Genomic DNA, 20,868 nt, shown 5'->3' on the forward strand with positions numbered 1-20,868 from the left:
GGTAAGTGGACAGCAAAGAAACAGGAGAGCTGCTAAGTTAGTACTATATTTCTGGAATTGCTAGAGTCTTTTAACTAAATGTAAGTTAAATTTTAAACAATGGTCATAACTTTTCATCACACCTTTAAAACCTACAAGATCATATAAAAGCAGAAATTAAGTTAAATATCATATTCATTTGAAAATAGTCTTGAGGAGAGTGAAATGTAGTAGCCCCTTCTAGATTAAGGCCAGAACACAAAGCAATGCTGCAAATCACAGAATGCTTAACAAGTACTCTTGATGTTATGTATCTAACAAAATGATTCAGCATGAAAATATAAATACAAAGGCTAATATTTATAGCTTGGAAGATAATGCTAACAATAAGAAAGTGAGATATTTCAGCTTCAGATTCTGAACGCATCTGAACATGGAATGACACTATTGAGGAAAAATACTTTCTTTTTCTACTCTGGAAAGAACTCTGTACACCTCACACAAGCCATTTACAAACAGGGAGAAAACCAAACGTGATGCTAAACTCCTTCTCCACAGGCTTGGAGAATGCACCTCATTGTGTTTGAGCCTTTTTCATTTTGAAGTGAAGAAACTACTTTTGTTGATTGACCCAGCATATACAATAGAGACCAAATGAAGCCCATACTACATGGCTTTGGTGCAATAACTATTGGTTGTAACAGCTAGACGCAAAACCTCAGCGTAAATCTTCCTCCTTGGAACAGCTGCTTCTGGGCTTCTACCTCAAGATTGCTTGACCCACCTTGCAAAGCCTCCCTCCAGAAACTTCAGAAGCAGTGAGGCATCCGCACCAATGAGTCAATAAAATTCACTTTCCCTTTTCCTAGGAGGTTCAACGCATGCTAACCAGGTAAGGTATTCAAGGGCATCATTGTCACACAGTGTGATAGGCACTAATGAATTATTTTTAGTACCTAGAAGCCTATCAAGAAAAGTAAGAAAGTACAGACTGAAGTGCCAAATGCAAAAATGGGAAACTGTGTTTAAAACTCCCAGGATATTATAGACACAGTTATTGAATTACCATTGTAGATCTGCTGAAACCTCAGTAAGCAGCAGATGATGGAGGTTTCTGCTATAAATATAAGATTCACATAGCTATCTCGTATTTTTTAAAGTATAAATTAAGTGGATGCAAGCCAAGTTTTCATAAATAATGCCAAAAATGTTTATGTATGAGAAGCTTAAACTCTGTGGCTCTAGCTGAAATAAATGTTTCAGTGAACATGATTTTAAACATGATTTATTCAAATGTTATGTTAAGTAAGCATTCAATATGCTTTTATGTAATGCTGATGCTCAAGTTACATGTAATTATGATGACATTATAGCATCCTTGATCTTTCATAACCTCTCTAGAAATTCATTTATCCCAGCATCAAGCTCCATAAATAGTATGGAAGTGACAATGTCACATAGTATAAACAGTTACCAGAACAATGCTTTTCAGGTCCAATTCTACAAGGGCTAGCCAGTCTTGACTCCTTTTGACATCAGCCAGAGCTGGGAAGTTTAGCATTGCTCAGAAACATGCCAATGAATTAGCAAGTCTACAAAGCTGTTCGTTGGCATTTAAGAGCAAGGTAGGAAGGATGAAGTGAGAATATGTCAAGATGTAGACTCCTGTTTACTCACATTTTAAATCACTGATATTCTTGAAGGTGTCTAGTTCTAGTTCAAATCCAATAGGTTCTATATCATTATTTTAGTCCACAGAATTTCTTTTCTTTGTAATGCATTCTATTTCCAGATATAAAAAATAATAGGCATAGGGAAAGCTATCAAAATACACAACAGCGGTGCATAAATTTGCCATTATCCTTACAGTAAAGATTGCAGAGTCACTGCAGATAGTTCGGTGAAGGTCCCAGCTCCATGCTCGGCAGAGGTCAAAAAGGTAAATAAGTGCTAAGAACAATCAGGGAATTAATAGAACAAAACAAGATCATTACAGTATTGTAGAAATCTGTGGTCTACCCACATCCTGTAAATTTCATGCAGTTCTCTTCCATCTCAAAGAATTTGAGAGCTAGATAAAGGTATAGGAAAGAGCTACAGGGGTGATTAGATGTATGAAATGGCATTGGTAGGAAGAAAGAGACTTGGGCTGAGACTCTTAACCCTGGAAAGCAGTTGAGGGAGGAGAGGTATAATAGATGTATATGAAGTCATAGAGGGCCTAAATGATTATTTGTTATTGCTCATACTATAAAAACCAAAGGATCACTCAGATGGTCAGGTGATCGGTTTAAAGTAAGCAATATGAAGTCCTTTTTTCACACAATGCATAATTAAATTGGGGAGCTCATTGCCAGAGGAAGCTCTGGAGGTCAAAGTTATAAATGGGCTCAAAAATCCATTAGACAAATGCATGAAAAGGAGCTCCATCAATGGCTATTAAAATCAATGTTGTGAATGCAACCTCTGGCTGAGGAAGTCCATAAACCTCAGACTGTTTGAAACTGAAAGGTTATACCTGGGGAAGAGCTGCTTTCTATCTGTCCTGTTTCTTATGCTCCTCACAAAGTATGTGCTACTGCCCGTTGTCAGAGGGAGGACAGCAAACTGGATGCAACTTTGGCTTGATCCAGTATGGGAATGTTTGTGTTCCATATGATCAGAAATCCATGTTTCTGGTTTACTGTGACCCAGCAGTAAAATAATTTTCATGTCTTAAACTGTCCTGTTGTTTTCATTACTACATTTTCCACTAATAAACCTCTGATTTTGCTTCACTTCCTTCAGAAATTCACTCGGTTGCATATTTTTAATTTCCGTTCTTCGATGCCCTGAAGCACTTGCATACATGCCAGGGTGATAAAAACTTTCCCAGTGTCCCTTCTAACGCTCCTGAGCTATTAGAGGGCTGTTGTAAAATACGTGCATTTTTTTCAGAAAGAAAAAATTTCAGATGTGGTTAGTGCTCATAAAATCCTGTAGAAAAAAAACCTCTTTACAATTTCACAGACCAGAATATATGTTCGACAAGTGTATCCATATTATAAAAGACATGAGATTTAGCTCTTGGTACAAGGTTTGTGCACTTTTGTTATATATTGGAGTGTACTTCAACTTCAGTGGCAGGAGAAATTATGACTTAGAACAAAGCCTACTCTCTCAGCCTCTTCAATTTGTTTTTATTCTTTTAAGTATTTTTTCATTTTCAGAATGAAAGTTAGTAGTCTAGGTAAAATAACAATTGATTTATGAAGAATAGTTGATTCCACTTCTGAAAGGCTCGTAACTGAAAAGGCCAGCTAGTGGGCATTGTATATATTATTCAATGACCTGTATTGAAAAATGCAGAAGTCACCTTGACCCAGCATTATGACAGTTTTGAGTGAAAGTAGGTTTTGCTAACATGCTCTGTGCTGAACCCAGTGTTGTGATGTAATAGCCATGCCAATGACTACATCTATTTGACAGGGCCCACTAGGTACTCCTCAGGTACTTCTACTGCAAAAATTTAAGTTGCCCTTTGATCTCCAAAGAAGTTAGGGTTTCTGTGTATCATTCCTTGGATCCACAGAAAACAAAAAAAAATACTTTCTTTTATTTTGTTTTAAAAATCATATTCTGAAAAACAAAATGGAGAGAAGGCTTCTCCATGAAATGCTCCAGTGTTGGAGTTATTTGAAAAAAATATCATGAGGAAGAATAATTTCTTGATCCATTCTAAACCTCGTGAGTATATATATTGCTATACGCAAATACATAAAATGGGGTTAGGAATCCCCCTGACACACACTTGTACAGACAAAGCCAGTCCCCAAACTGTGAATGGAAGAACAATTTTAAGATGATGAAAACATGTATGATCAGGTGAAATAATCACATGGGTATGTACATGATAATACTTTCTCATAGGTTGCTATTGCTTTGTAAGTACAGACTGAAATAATTATTCTAAGTGATCTTTAGCTCTTTTAGTTGTTTAGATAGAAAGTCTTTATAAATTCAAAGGCTGTCAGCCCACAGTGTGTCAGGAAACTTGAATTTAAGAGCCCAGCCCTAACATTTACATTCCTAGGTTATGTTTCGAAGTTGATTGTAGATGTTAAGAATGTTGCCTTTGGGACCTTTAAGTGCATTATATCATAGCCTCAAGCTGTACTTTCTTTTATCCACAACTCTTCTTTAAATATCAGAAGTTTTGATTTAAAAGAGAAACAAGCTGGTAACAGAGCGTATGCATCTCTGCATTTTCCCTACTTCACGTCAAGTGTGAGGGTGAGAGAACTGTAAAGTGTAGTTAAATAGTCATGGCAGTCTATGAAAAATTGGAAATGTTCTATGAATTGGAAAACATGGAAATGTTCTCTGCTTTAAAAATGAATCAGAAGAACTAACACCATTTTTATTTTATAGGTCTTTGTGATGTGAATATGTACACTTAAACTGTCCTGAATATATTGGGACATCCCACCATCTGTTGCGGTAGTGCTTTATTCTAATTCAGTGCTTTTAATGGGGCTCGGTGGAACTTTAGCAGCTAAAATTTTATTTTTTTTAAATGCAAAATGAACATCCAGTGACACTGGAATACTCTCAGCTCTCCTCTTGACTTTGCTGAAAAAGAAAACATTGACTTTTAAAGAATGAAATGGTTTAGATATTTTTATTCAAGTGATGTTTCAAGATTCCCTCCATCTTTATTTTAAAACACTATGAAATACTTAAGTCTGAAAGAAGACTGCTGAAATCCGAAGCACATGTTTCAACACCTCAGCTTATCACAGATTTTATAAACAGTTTTGGATAAGCCTGAAATACTTTTTTTATCACCAGTAAACAACAACAAAATATGTCTATTCACACCCCTTTATTTATTCATATTCATTCAGTGTTTATTCATCCACTAGAATCTTCAAATTGCCTGGCTTTGTTCATGATCATCTTCATCAATTGTACTCTGCATGCAAACTGACTAAAAGGCTCTAACATAATTTTTAACTCTATTTGGTGTTTTTCTCTCAAAGTTTTCAAATGTTGTCTATACATATATTAGACAATGTAAAATGGGGTCATCTGAAACCTCAGAGAAGAGAGCAGTTATTCATCTCCATTTAAAAATCCCACTTGCAGAATATGGGGCAAACACTATGGAATTAAATCATTTATCAATGACATGCCATGAGTCCTGATTATAAGGTTTCCCTGGCAGATAGGGAAGATAATGTTAGTCCTCTAATACCCAATACTTTGTTGTAAGTTCTAGGAAATGTAAGTGGTATTTTGCCCCATTGAAAGCAGCTCTACATTCAACGGTGCTTTTGACAATATAAATCAATTAGACATCCATTTTACAGTATTTTAGACATCCTAATATCCTTCATTTTGGCATAGATTTATTATATATGATAAAATATAGATTAACTTTTAACTCTAAACTGCAGACTGCTGAAATTCAGGCATTATGGAGGAGTTGACTTCCCACTGAACGAATGTTGGCTACCAAGGAATGCAACTTTGGCCCTTGAGCAAATGGCACACTAAGTCCTCTACCACCAGAAAGTTTCTCATTACTCCCAAACTACCTGCCTATATAGTTTTTTTTCCTTTTGCCCTCCCAAGTCCCTTGAAATTTTGGCACGTGGACCTCAGGCAGAGCGGGGACTCCGTCGGAGACCCAGAGCAGACTGAGGTCGCAGCGGGAGGAACTGGGAGGCTGGACCCTCTCGCAGCCTTCCCAGCCCTTCATTGCTGCTAAACACAAGGGAACTGCCCTCTCTTTTCGGGCTCTGTCAGTACCTGCCCTCTGCTTACTCGCTTTTTATAAATGTCTATGTGGAATTGCCAAATAGGGTGGTTTGGCCTGATCCAGTGTTCCCATTCTTACGTGCTTAAAACTGTACAGAGCTTTGCCATTTCACTAGGTGTCTGCACATTTAGCAGCAGTTTTAAATCTTAACTGAATCTCTCAGTAGAAATGTCTATAATGAAAATAAGCTATAGTTCGCTGAACTTTAGACCCAATTTTGCTTTTGCTTTAGAAATCAATGTCATATTATGCTTTACCAATTTTCTTGCTTTTCATTCAATGCATACAATCTAATAACTTTCAGAAAGTTTAAAACCTCATTCTTTAAAACGGTAGCAAATTGAACAAAACACATACTTTGTCAACCTTTATTCCCTCCTTAATACAATCCCTTCAGTATTAAATGAAATTGCTACAAGTCCACTGTAATTGATGCTAGACTGAAAGAGGAACCAATGGAGCTGACAGCTTCTACGTTTCAATGTGGTATGTTCTGGCATCTTTTCCAGCTTCCCTCTAGGGAAGATTAATCCAGCTCTTGTAACATAAACCATTTTTTTTAGTCATACTTCTTTCTAATTGTTTTGATTGACACTTATACATACAATCCACTTAGAACAATAATTAAAAAGCAATAATCCTTAGAAAAAGAAAAACATCATTCTGAGTAACAACTTACTCTTTATTTTTCTGCTAAATTAAGAGGATTACATGCAACTATGGGCCAGATTGTGTCTCACACAAACATACCTACTCTGGAGGTTATGGCAAGCTGCACAGCCCACTGGGAGCTCTGGAGCTCCATCAGGCACAGCAGGCATGTGCCAGATGCTGCACCTTCTCAGGCATATGACATGCCCTCTTCTGGGGGTTTGGCCAGGGTGGAAGATGGGTTTTATTTTCCCACCTTGGAGGATGGTTGATAGACCAGGAATGGGAGTGCAATGCAGACACAGCCCTCAGTGAAATGCACGACTGCCCTGGAAGAGCATGGGAGGATACACACAGGTATGAGTGTGCCCCCACACCTCGTGTGTTGTAGTCACCCTCCTTGTGTCAAGAGCTCCATTAGGTCAAACCTTCCCTTAGGAAGTATCTCTTATGGATGCTTACGGATTAATAGAAATGCTTGAGATTCCCATCAGCTTTAAACTGTGATAAACCCAGAGTGGTTAGGGCTTTATCTAGAGGAGGGTGGCACCATTTTTAAATTGGATGTGACTTCATCTGTTGATAGTCAAAGAGTGCCCCAGATTAAACTGAGAAGTGTCCTTAATACTGCCTCTGTAAACCCAGCAAGCTGTGAGCCTGTGTAATGCCGTGGGGTGCACGGCTCAATCTGGGGTCATGCCAGGCCCCAGATTTTCTCTTCTTGTTCTCGAAAAAGTATTAAATGCCAGGGCACAACTTTGCTGCATGCAGCCTCTGAGCTGTTGCTCAGCCCTGATCTGCTGCCTAGCACTTCAGGGATTAGAAGGGTGCTTAGGTAGGAAGCTACAGAAAATGCAGGTGAGGAGGAAGGGAACCGCTGGAGCACTCTGGCCATTCCTTCACAGGGAGCTGGTATGAGAGGGCGTAGGGAGCTGGTGAGATCCCAAGTGAAAGAGAATTTGGTGCAAGTCACTGTTTCATCTGTGCAGCTTGGAGAGATGGAAGGGGCCAAAAAAATCTGCATAAGTCCAGACTTCAGGAGAGCCAACACAGAGGAGACTGTATGATGGCATAGCATGGGTACCAAGAGCCATTATGCTAATGAATTCAGTGGATGGACAAATTTACTTCATTTCTCCTTTGGAAAGAACCCTGCCATACTGTGGTACTGGATAGCAGCATCTACCAACTACCATAAATAAATTGGTTAATCTGAACTGGTTCTTCTAAGGGACTTATCTATTTCCATGTGTAGATGTGCACAGTTCTACACCTGAGTTTGCTTTTTTAACTCTCCTCCTATTCTGCTCTACTAGCTAGCTATGTACTGCTACTATTAAAGAACATTTAGTTCATGGTAACTGACATTTTCATTAGAAGGGTCTTGAATAGGGAGTAGATAATTCAACTTCCAGCTAAGAAAAAGAATAATAAATAAATAATGCTGAAGCCATCATCTTGTTCCTCCCTAATGGGAGGTTAATCGTTGATCATTTAGCCACTGGGGAAATAGATACAAGGAAAGATTGGGAGGAAAATAATAATTAATCTGAAATGAAATTACCCACATTAGCAAAGTTACCAATACCATGGAGTGTCTACATGCAGTAGAGTGGCAGGGAAGGTTTGCATTATTTATGTAGGCCTCTGAAGGCCTAAGAGCCATGTAGTAGCAGCCAAATCTGTTATTTTTTTTAAAAAAGGTAGGAAATCTTCTGAATGATTCAGGCCCTTTATATAACATGGAGCATTGCTCAGGTTTCCATGCTGTCACCTCAATTTGGCCTTCCAAACACACTCAACTCTCTCCATACGTCTCAACAAAAACACTTACACAATAAAACTTACAGCGTCAGATCCTTTCCACAGTAAACCCTCGTCTTTAAAACGTAAGCCTGTCTGCAGTCATAGCTGGGTTAAATAAGCCACAATTGCATAGCTGGTACTTGCAGCCACAGATTTTGTTGAGTTTAGGCATCATTCTTATTATAAACCTTGCTTGTGGTGCTGGCTCACAGCTCTACAGTACCGCTGGTCCTGGAGTGGTGGTACACGGCACATTCTTCCTCCATTCAGGTTTTTCCCTGGTCTCACTGTGACCTTTTCAAAGTACATTCTGTGATATGGAAGATGACAGTGATCTCTCCTTCCCCTTAATCTCTTGCCCTGACACCAAGAAACAGACATCGGTGTTTCAGATTGTTTTTGATTACAAGCATCAGGGTGCTATTCCAGGAAGATAAAGAGTTTTACGTTTACCTCCAAGTACAGCCATGTTATGATAATTTCGATATATTCTAGCACCAAATTCTTTATACTTGGCACGGTCCCTGCTGAAATTCTGCCTGTTGCAATTATGTTAATCTCTTACCTCTCAATAGTAGCTTTATTTCAGTGGCCACTGTTTTCGTGGGAGAGCATGGTAGAAGACTTTTTCCAGTGGGCTCATCAGTGGTTAAAGAAAAAGGGCATTTTCAACCGGCCTGTCTTTCATGGAGGAGCCTACATGAAAACTCACATTCAGATAATCTACATTCTACTTACTTTGCTATGTTTTCTAGTATCTAGGCGTCTCTGAAGATGTAGACCTAGCCAATAGGAAACACTAAGCAAAAGATATTAAATGAAACTTAGGAGGTCAGATTCTGTCAGACAACAATGCAAAGGGTGATGTACTTCTGGCAAACTTTTACTGAGCAGCAAGGCTGCCATGTTCACAACAAGCTAAAGATTTCTTCACTGAGATCTCTTTTACAGTCATCCTTTTCATATGCAAACTATTTTTAAAACGTTTTCGATGTGAGACAGCAGATGTTTAATTCATAAGTGACTAGAGGTAACAGCCACCCCTGACAATAATTCTGTGCCTCTTGTTTGTATCCTGCTCATAGCCAGTAGCACCATTTGTAAAGTGAAAAGTAAAAACCCAAAGGACAGAGTGTTGCAAACATTCTTCTACTGAGTTAATCACTGCAATAACTTTGACTATGGGTTCAGTTGCAGTGAGTTCACATGCCCAGAATGAATCGTGTGTGCAGTTCATAAGATCAGGGCCTATAAAGGGACATTTATGGGCATAATTTACTCCAAAATATTTGCTCATGAAGGTTCTCAATATAAGTAGCAAGAAGAAATACTTTTAATATAATTTTAAAATATTCTTTGAGGCCATATATTGCTTTGTTTTATGCAGTATATTCTTAGTATCTCAAATAGATACCACAGGTAAGAATATCAAGTAAATGTCTAAAAAGGCGTAGAGTTAGATTACAGTAAAACATGCTCCTTGATTAGACACATTGAAAGGTTGTATTATGCAGTGGATGATTTCCCTTTTATGTCAAGACTACTTCAAATATCATGATTCTAATTTGGTATGTCCTAATTTTAAACCTAGCATCACCAAATGGGGTGGAGATTAGACCAATAAACCTGTGCATACTCAGTCTTGGCACAGCTTAGATCGCCTGTATACAAAAGTAAGCGTGACTCCAACAATACTCAAATGAGCCCCATCAGGGGACTGCTGCTCTGGCACATCTTATACATAAATACAAAATAAAGAATGACAATACAGATCTCTGAACAATGTAATTGTAAAGGGACATTTGGCAGCTTGTTTTGTGGATTACACATGCTTCTAACAGATGTGATAGCAGTGGTCTAATAAGCAGTTAAATTGCAGGATAAACATGCTCAGACTAATAAAGTTTGAATTGAAGTGTTAGCATACCACCATGTACAGTGGTCTTCATTGTTTTCCTTGCTATTTTCAACAGCAAAAATCTATTTGTTAAAAGAGGAGCTCTTTGGGGGGATTTTATTTGTATACAAAACCAAAGACACTGTAACAAATTTAAAAGGTTGCCTACCCTGCAACTCATCTGAGATCCCAGAAAAATGCAATATAAGAATGGGAATACAATGGTGTGATCAGAACAGACATTAAAAAAAAAAAAAAAAGAGGGCAGACTTATTTTTCCTGGTTTTCAGACAGAAATAATTGCACATGAAGAATGGATACACGTGCACAGCCAAAATGTTGTTTCTGAGTAGAGCTTTTACAGCAGGGTGCAAGTTACAGACCTAATCATGTGCCTGCGCAGAAGACAATTGCCTTGGAAGAACATTATGATGGCTGCCAAAATCAAGTGCTTTAAGGTTGGACCACACGAGAACCTAAATGGATGATGAAATCCTAATTGTGCTTTCTTGTAAATCATATTAAGATTTTTCTTGAAATGTGTCTTTGTCTCCCTTTTCCCCAAAAAACCCTTTATCATTCATTACACAGGATAAGTAGGTACTGATTACACGGTACCTACTGAATAAGCAGCTACTTAGAAAAGTAATCTTCACCAGCAGTAATCTGCACCAGTTAGCAGTGCCTTATTTACTGCGCACCCAAAGCCTGCAGTAAATACAGAATTATTCATTTTTTCATGGTCGTTTCTGGGCCACTCATCACTGTAGTATTTGCATGCCTCAAGAACACAGATGAATTTATCACTGCCGAAAGATAGGAAACCATTATTATTATTCCCATTTTACAGCTGAAGAGACAGGGACTTGCCTGGAGCTACACAGTGAATTAGTGGCAGAGCAAGGATTAAAATTCATGGCTTGCAACCCTGTGCAAGGGTTGCTGGAGACTGCACTGCCTTGCAGTCAGAGGTGCTGAGAAACCACAGCTCTCGCCGACTTTTGTCTACCACTGCAAGTGCTCTATAAGCCTTGGGCAGCCCAAGTTGGTCATCCATAAAATAAGACACACAGTTAATAGTCAGCTGCCAGAATATTGGATTTACCATCACATTAAGAGACTAGTACTTGAGTCCGCTGTTTACAAAAGGGTCTTGAACCTGGTTCACCCACACCCGGGTGAATGTCTTAGCTACTGGGATGCTGGTGAGTCCAGGGTGGGTAATTTACTTTTCCATGGTGTAGATGCTGGAACTCAAAAAGCTGCAATAAAAGCACCATAATCTGATTTCAACAAAATGGCACTTTACGATGAAACACATTTAGGTGGAAAACTGACAGGCTTAAGGTCTCTTCTCTTGGATTATTCACCTGAAACTCATTCCTTCCTGCTGTCTTGAGCATACCCGGGATTCTGCCCCAGTGCTCTCCACAAAAAAAGCATCTGATTAACATTTGATGGTTCTTGTTGTGTTCTTTTTAGTAAACTGGGAAAACACCAGTAGATCAAACTGCAACCATTCCAGCAGTCATATTTTATTTAAGTCACTTCTTGAAGCTATTCTTTTGATCTTCTTCTGTGCACCTGAGATGCTAAGTTCATTGACCATTCCCACTCTTCGGTTGCTAAAATGAACACGGGTGTTAGCTCCCTGCTTTCACAAGTGATGTGTTTAGGCAAGCAGGTAAAGTTACTTGTTGACCAGCAGTCTGTGATCCATTCAAGTATACAGCACCAAATTTGAAACTAATCCACTAGTTTTCAGTTGCTGAAGGTGAAAGGCATGGTGATAAATCCAGCTTATCTTGCTTATGCAAGTAGCCTTGTTTCTCCAAAATGTGCAACCAATGGAGCTGTTGTGGACTTTAAAGAAGGAGCAGACACAAAAAGTGTGTAGCCTGGGGACCTGGACAGAGTGTGCCACGCTGTCCCTCCAGTTCATATGCCTGTTTGCTTCCTTCAAAAACTACAGCAGAAGTAGTCAAGGAAAACACTCTGCACCCAGGACTGACCTTGAATCTGTTACATCCTAAATGTAACAGAGGTAGGGTGCTTTCCTTCCCTCCAGGCAAAGCTTTCCTTGGCGAGGGCTGGCACACGGGTATTCATCTCCACTGATAGCTGACCCACTCAACACTCAACCACTTCTGTACAAGTGGAACAGTTTATGAGGAGAGAACAAGGAAAATCCATACAAAGTTCCCTATGTCCAAAAAGATAATGGCTGCCCATAGCAAAGAGTTCATCTGCGTTTGTCCCTGCCAAAGGGAATATGGGAAGCATGGGTTGTATGATGATTCCTCACAGCTGTTCTGAACTCTTTCTGCAACTATAACCTTCTCTTCCATCCTGCTGACTTTTTTAGAAATATTAAAAGCAAAATGCTCAATATCTCTAGTTTTTTACTCTGCCTTTTTTTCATTGACTGGTACAAATTGGCAAATTTTAGCCTGCTCTGCTCTTGTTTTGTGAGCAGGACACCTGCATTTTTCACTGAATAAATTATTTACCAAAAGGGAAAAAAAAAAAAATGCCCCTACTTCATATTTGTGCTAAATCTCATTCTTTAGATTCAAACAAACTCTCATTGACTGAATCATAATTACTGGATCACACTCGAGGCATAACATCAGCTGATGCATGGGTATAGTTCTGCTGCCCTTCACTTAGCCGGTTTATACTACATGAAGATCTGGCTTATTGACTGATGCACATAATACATGTTATTGTTTTTATCTTTCTGGACTCCACTGCACTGGGACTGACAAAATATTTTCACACAAAGCTGTAGGACTGGTATCGCCTGCATTGGTGTGGGATATTATAATGCTTGCTATAGTTCAATCATTAATATTTAACATCCTGTAGTGTTATATATAGATCATCCTTGTGAAATCTCCATCAATACCTTTTCCAAAACAAGGCATTTTCAGGTTACATCTCCTTTTGGGGTTTTTTTGTTGGTTTTTTTTTTTAGCAGCTCTGTCCAATTTCTGTAAATGTTAATTCTAGATTGAGCAATTTAAAAACTAATTTTTCTTGAAATTTTATTAATTTTAGCACTTGAATCTATATAACAGAAGTCACATTTAATGGTATTTGGAACTGCTGAGAACATTTATTCTCACCTAACCCTTGCCAGTAAATTCAGCCTGAAAATCAGTATATTGCAAATCCTAAAATAAATGTAAGTTGTGTCTACAGCTTTCCAAATGGTATGCATTAATGTATTTTTTCTGGCAGCAGCTAATTATTATAATGAATCATTACAGGGTGACTTGAAAGCTTATGTAAAATTTTACAAAAGTGGAAACTAATATTTGTTGGTATCTTTGACAGTTACCTGTGTTGATCAGAAACTGAAATAATGAGTTCTGTCAATATGCCCAGTGCACATGTAAACAACACAGAGAAATGCAGTAAATATGGAAACTATAGCAGCCAAAAAAGACCTGAGTTCGTCACAACTTACAACATGCTAATTCAACCTTATCTTAGCATTTACATAGCCAAAACCCAGTTGACATGTAGACTTGATATGTACATACATGTATCAATAGGCATAAATACTTATAGCTTATAACCTAAATATGAGAGAGATACATATATAATGTATGTATAACAAAATTCGGAGATGTACTGTCAAATAGATTTTTTGTACCTCTTGTCTGTATATGACCGATTTCTAAACTTCAAGTACTCTGTCCTCAACATCACTAAGTACATTAGGTTACTCTAGTCCTATATTGCCCATGAGTACACTCACCTTCCATCCATTATGAATATTTGAATATATACTTAATGAAGACTTTATCAACATTGATCCTTCCACCTTAGTTCAGTGAATTTTTGTGTTGTTCCTTCTAAGATATGTTTGCTCCTTCCTGTTATGAAGGAATTACATGTACAGTAGCATATGCATAAACCCTTGAATATTGATGCAGAACTTGTATGCTCTAGTTTAAGCCTGATTAATCTTTCTTTATGAATCATATGTATGAAACTGAATCATTGTGGTTATTCTCCACAAAGTTCTTTCTTACTTAGATGCTTCAGAATACAGAGTAAGTTTGTGTGTTTTGGTGTTTTTTTTCCTCAACTGTACCATTAAAGGTGTGCTCTGTCCTCACGCTGTGCACTGTGCACTCATACTTACAGAAAAGATGCACCTGAATCACCAGACAGGAGGACTGAGGCCATAAAGATCATATACAATGCTACCCTAATGACCCATTATTTTTTAAATATAGATACAACTGTTAATGTAGCCAGCCAAAATACTAAGCAGTAAATTCACCCATTTTGAAGAAATTAACTGACATTATTTTATATATGATAGGATCACAAAGTTCCATTTCAGGGGTTTTCTGAGTTGATGCTCACTTGTGTGCAATAAAAAACTCCTAAGTTTACACGGAAAACTAAGTTTAGATGTAAGTATGTATCACCAGTGTTTAACACAGAATAATCCACTTGAACACATTTAACATTAAGTTACAAGTACCTTACATGTTTAGAGAACACTTATTCACCCTTTACATTATTATTTCTTTCTGTGCAGAAGTATGGTTTATAACTTTCACGTTTAAAAGTCAAATTCTGGAGAACTGGAAGATCCACAGGCAATCGCCCGGGAATGTCAGGATACAATGACTGCCACCGCTGAGTAAGCATGCAGACTGAGAAGACAAAATGTGCTTCTGTTTGCTAACTTTGGCTTTTGAATACACCTGCTTCTCAGTAGGCCTGCTAAGAAGCTTAAGTACACCTATTTGCACTGTCATTCCCATACTGTTAGCACAATGCCTATGGTTGCAAAGCAGGGAACTTGTAATCGGTCCAGCTCAGAGGTGGGCAAAATGTGAACTTCGTATCTGTATCCACTGTGTCCATATAGGTACACTAAATCAATTTGTTAGTTTGGCCCAGGACATCAAATCTAAGAGATCTTCCGGTTATAAACCTTGACGGAGTGACACCCTTATTTCAGACCTCCTCCTGCTTGCAATGCCAATCTCACTAGTCCACAGCCTTATTTCTGCTTAAAACCACTGTGCCAACAAGAGAAGAAACCAGGGGCAAATCCAAGGTGAGAGAACAGCAGGCACTTGTTTATGGGATGTAACACTCATGGAGGAGGTTACTTGCTGCAGAGTTCATGGATACCCAGAAAAAACCAGCTTGTATTCTCACAAAGCAAGAGGAAAGCAAACCAGAAAGGCACGGTTTATACTGCTATGGAAATCTGTGGACTGTGTGGTGCAGGAGGGACTTTGCCCCTTCCATCAAGACCATGAACTAGCTTGGCTTTCATGGTTTGTCTCTCAAGGGCAGACTTCAGTAGACTTTACAGGAACAGGGAGAAGATTTCACATCTGAAACTGGCAAGGATGTGAATAAAACCTCAATTCTCCCATGGGAAAAAAACAACTGTGAGCAGGTTTGACCCCATGCTCTGACTTTGCATTGCCGTCCACTGGTGTGAAGGAAATTCTCTCTTTTCCAGGACAGAGGAGAAAAGGGCCATCTCCCTGGCAAGCTGGACTCCTACGAGCGAATGGTCAGAACCTGCCTGTGCACAACACTTCCCTGCAAAGGCACTGCGAGGGCAGTGCCAGGCCTGAACCGCACCGTTGGCCCTGGCCCTATGCTCCTCACCGACCAGCTCCAGGCTCCCAACAGTTACACTCATCTCACCCACGCGGGTGGAGTTTAAACTGTGTAAACCTGGTCCAGCTGGGTTAACCTGTCAGGAGGATAGGACCTATAAAGGAGATGGGAACTGTAAGGGGTCAGGCAACAAGGTGGGTTTGGGGAAAAAGATGGAGCCTCTTTATGTGTCTCTACGCAGAAAGACAGGGACATCATTGTAGGTGACAGACAATGTTTGCTTTAATGCTCTCATGTGAAGATTTAAAACCTTGCAATAGGCTGTAAAATGTCGGAAGTGTTCTCCACTCCTTCGGGAGGGGGGGAGGTATCTCTAGATATCATTTCCCTGGTCTAATGGGGCAAAGTGTCTGATACAGATCCAAACCCATTTAAATTTCCTGCCAGCCACTTTTGAGAAATAGGGCTGCCAGCACCTGAGGCTCTCGTCTCGGAGCATGGACTTCTGTAAGGTGCCTAGAGTGGTCTTCAGAAACACTGAAGGTTAGGGCACGCTACAAATCCATGACAGCAGCTTTCAGCCATACCCTCGACGTTTGCTCAGCTATTAGTCTAACATGTGGAAATGGACCGAAGCGTACTTTGCCCAGAACAGATAGAATGAACCGTCAAACAGAAAATGTGGCATTTCATTCATTTCTAAACTGAATGTGTGCAGAAAGCAACCTGCTCAGGATTGGCTTCAGATTTTTTTAAACCTTTGAACCTGCAGATTTGGGAATCGCAACAAATAGCACGCAGAAGCATTGGTGTCGCTTGCTAAAGATGTTGCCTTTCAAAACCAGCTGGAATCTTGCTGGGACAGAGCGGGTGGTCACCTGCCTCTCTCTCCCAGTGGCACCACTGACGTATTCTGTGTCACACAAAAAGGGACCAACTCTATCTCTGTGAAATCCTTCCCAACGTTACTCTGCCCCCAGCTGTCCTTCACAAAGCTCTGTCAAGTAGCTCTCTCTTGCCACAAGGATGCACAAAACAAACCACCAAAGCACCAGGACCTAAATGCAGCCCTGTTTGCGGTGTGGCCTGTCAGACAAGTGAAATGCAGGGCACTGGTGATGTTTTATGGGTGTCCATAGCATTATAGAGTGGGCATGCATGAGGGGAAAAAAAAGGCTTTTTAATATCCCTCCTTATCATTCAGAAATACACCAAATGCTTCAAAGTCTATCAGACTCTAATACCTCTCACATCACCTGTTCCTATGTTTCACTACCCTCAAGGTAAAACAGTGTTTTCTTGTGTCCAGCTGGAATCTCATGGTTTTCAATGTGTGCCCACTGTCCCTTGTCCTGTCAGTGGGTAGCACAGAGCAAAGTCTGGCTCCTTCTTCTTCATTTCCTCCCATCAGGTATTTATACATATGGATAAGAACCCTCTGAGCCTTCTCTTCTCCAGGCTGAACAGTCCCAGCTTGCTCAGCCTCTCCTCGTAGGAGAGATGCTCCAGCCCTTTAATAATCTTCTTGGCCCTTTGCTGGACTCTCTCCAGTATGTCCATGTCTCGCTCATACTGGGGAGCCCGAAGCTGGACCCAGCACTCCAGGTGTGTCTGACAGGGGCTGAGCAGAAGTGTCTTGAGCATGGTCTCTACACATACTAAGAAAGAAGTGAGCGGAAACGAGACTTTCACCCTTTGTTCAGATCCAGTCGCTGCGTTGAGTGGCTGAGTTGGTGTTAGGTGATGGTGAGTGATTCCTGCAATGACTGATGAATTCAGACTGCTCTCTATCGGAAAAGGATTTGTATTATCAAAGCCACTGTCCCAAGCGCTGCCTTTTGCAGACTCTTAGTGAGGAGGCCAAAGGCAGAAGATTTCAAGAAAACAGGCAACCCTCTCCACCTAGATGTTGGCAGTGAAATGTTTTGGCGGAAGAGAATGCCTCTGAAGAGTCTACTGCTTGGGTCAATACCCACAGCACGTCATACCTCCACGCAACTTCGTGAGCTTTCTGTAGCTGTCCTGGGAGAAGAAAGAACGGCTTGAGGAGTGCCAGAGATGCCTTTGGCTGCCGGAGAAACAGCTCATTTTCCAACACAGAGTGTCACAGTGTTAGGGCTTGGTGCGCATTTCCCGGTGAGCTCCCAAGTGTGTAAGTACTCATGAGTGCTGTCGTGAAAAAAATCACAGCACAGTTTGCCCGTACTTTTGTTTCAGTGCCTTGCAGAGGATGATATAGCTCAAGTGCATTTATCTCTGCAAATAAGCAACATTACTTAATGGTGTGGGGAGGAAAAATGTCAGAAAGGGACCACGCAAAACTTCTCCCAGATATGAAATGGCTTCTGGTAATCTGTGTTGGTTTTTTTGCTGAACACCAGCACGGAAAACAACTAACCAAAGCATTTCCTTGACCACAATAAAAAGCAATTGTTTCACACACTAAATTCAACACATCCTTTAGAACCGAACGAGGAGGCTAAGAATACAAATAGGGTCAGCGTGAATCATGAGGGAGTGCCTGAAAAACCGTACAGCGGAGGACACGCACAACATTGCTGCCTTCCAAACAAAGATCCCTCTCTATTGCGTGTAGTCACTCTGCTACCACAGGTCAAAGCCACCATCCTGCAGGGATCCAACCCGAAAACCTACGCCGCTGATGCCTGACGAGCTCTCAGGAAAGTACCTTTGCCCGGGAGTTAATACCTCGCCTCACAGACAACGCCGTTCCCGTACATGGCGTCCCTGGCTGTAGTTAGCCGGCGAGGAGAACCAGATGTGTGTTACCACTGCTCCCACACAGACGAGGCTCCAGGAGACGACCCCGACCCGCCGCCGCCGCTCGGACGCGCTGCCCCGCGGCCCTCCCCGCCCCCGGCGGCGCCTTTCCCTCCCAGCCGCCCCATTGTCGCGACACCCCACGGCACCCGCGGGCTTCCCAGCGCCTGGCCCGGGCACCCTCCTCCGTCAATCAGTCACCCACCGGGTCCTGCCCGTGCCACCTGCCCCCCAACCCCCAAACACCGCCCCCCCCGGGCTGGGAGTCTGTGTGGTGGGGGGGGGGGGGGTGTGGGGGGTGTGGGGGGGTGTGTGTGTGTGGTGTGTGCGGGGTGTGTGTGTGGGGGGTGTGTGGGGGGTGTGGGGGGTGTGTGTGGGGTGTGGGGTGTGTATGTGTGGTGTGTGGGGGGTGTGGGGGGTGTGTGGGGAGTGTGTGGGGGGGTGTGGTGTGTGGTGTGTGTGTGTGGGGTGTGTGTGTGGGGTGTGTGGGGTGTGGTGTGTGTGTGTGTGTGGTGTGTGTGGGGGTGTGGGGTGTGGGGGGGGTGCGTGTGGTGTGTGGGGGGGGTGTGGGGTGTGTGTGTGGTGTGTGGGGTCTGGTGTGTGTGTGGTGTGTGTGGGGTGTGGGGTGTGTGTGTGGGGTGTGGGGTGTGTGGGGGGGGGGTGTGTGGGGTGTGTGGTGTGTGTGTGTGTGTGGTGTGTGGTGTGTGTGTGTGTGTGGCGGGGCGGGGGACGGAGGGCGCTGCCCGCTGCGGGGCGCTGCCCGCGCCGCCCGGCTTGCGCGGGGTTGTACCGCCCCCTGGCGGCGCCGCCGAGAACCGCAGCCCTCGGCCGAGGTAGCCCACCCGGGACGCGCCCCCCCCCCCCCCCCCCCCCGGGCCCAGAGCGGCGTCTCCCGGGGCGAGGGAGGCGGCCTGGGTGGCACAGGGTGCGAGCCGGGTGCGTTACTCCTTTCCTTGAGCTCCTCTCGAACCCTTCCCTTGCTGTTCTCGCTTCCCCCAGGCTTAAGCGCCTCCGCTGGGGCGGGGGGGGGGGGGGGGGGGGGGGGGCGGGGAAGGGGCAGGCAGGCCGAGGCACCGGCGGTGGGTTCTGCCGGCGCAGGGCTGGGGCGAACGGGCGGAGGGCACCGCTCTCACCCGCCCAAAGGCTAGGCCCATACCGCTGCGGCTTTCCTTGGTGAAATTACCTAAAGGGCACATGTTTTTACAACATCACCTGTGTGGAGGTATAAACAGTTCGCAGGAGAAGTCAAAGCACTGTAAAAAATCTGATTTCAGCACTCCTCCGCAAGAACGTGGTCATGAGAAACTACTGGCACCTCATACTACTGTACTCGGATATTTTTAAGCACCGGGAAAGCTATTCTGATAGCGACGTTCATTCACAACTTCGTATTTATTGAAGTCACTAAGGAACAACAAGGAACGACGTCTGTCATCGGCTCTGCATTTGAGATCATAAGTCGTTGCCCGAAAACCTGAATGCAGCTAAGCCCCACATATAACCAAAAAAATGGAAATTTAAACTCATAAGGACCAGTTTTCAATTCAAACCGTGCGCACCATGAACTAGGCACACGTATAGCAGCACCCTCTACGGCAGTGGGCTACAGAACCAATATCGATTTCAGTGGAGGGATTAATTTCACGGAGCTTTTTTATGGATAGAGGAAAAAGACAAATGCCTCATTGATCCACCATGTGGCCTGAAAGACAGACATTACCTCGTTAGATCTGTTAATTTAATAACTGAGTTTGGAGTCTTATTTTGACATACGGTCGCAGCAGTATGTACTGAAATCATATTCATCACACCTAACACGCGCGTGTTACAAAACGTTGCACGCATCTCAAGGGATCCGCAGGAACCGGGACAACACAAGGCTCATTTCATCCTTCGGATAGTTCGGGATGCACCGATCCTTCCACACCCGCAAGCGGCACATCACGTATGTGACTCGAGCATGTGGCAAGTGTAACGCTTCCTATACTGAGGCTGTGAAGCAGCGCATCCATTTTTTGTGGAATAACGCTGCATACAGCCACAAGGAAACCTCGAAGTTGCCGCAGGTCTCCTGAAATTTTTCATACCGATACAAACCATGGACGTCCGATCCCGAGGATGCGCAAAGAGAGTTAACGTCGCGGGTGCAAAGCCCCACTTCGGCATTTAGGAGCCACGGTGCTTCTCCATCGGGTCCACCGGCTGCCGAAGAGGAGTATCGATACCGACCTACGGAGCTCTGGGGGGGTCTGCACAGCCACGCCTGCATACGTGTGGGTAAGGAGTCTCTACACCGGCAAGCCCCACCCGCTGCCGGGGGCGGCCCCGTCCCACGGTTACG

The 20,868-nt window shown here is 42.4% G+C and overlaps 1 protein-coding gene across 2 annotated transcripts in view; it reads right to left on the reverse strand.

Annotated features, from left to right (window-relative positions):
* GABRB3 (gamma-aminobutyric acid type A receptor subunit beta3) overlaps positions 1 to 20,868 on the reverse strand; it is a 195,188-nt gene that overhangs the window by 124,019 nt on the left and 50,301 nt on the right. The window lies entirely within an intron of this gene.

The sequence above is a fragment of the Accipiter gentilis genome, chromosome 31 (assembly GCF_929443795.1).
Source record: "Accipiter gentilis chromosome 31, bAccGen1.1, whole genome shotgun sequence".
Classification (NCBI taxonomy): Eukaryota; Metazoa; Chordata; class Aves; order Accipitriformes; family Accipitridae; genus Astur; species Astur gentilis.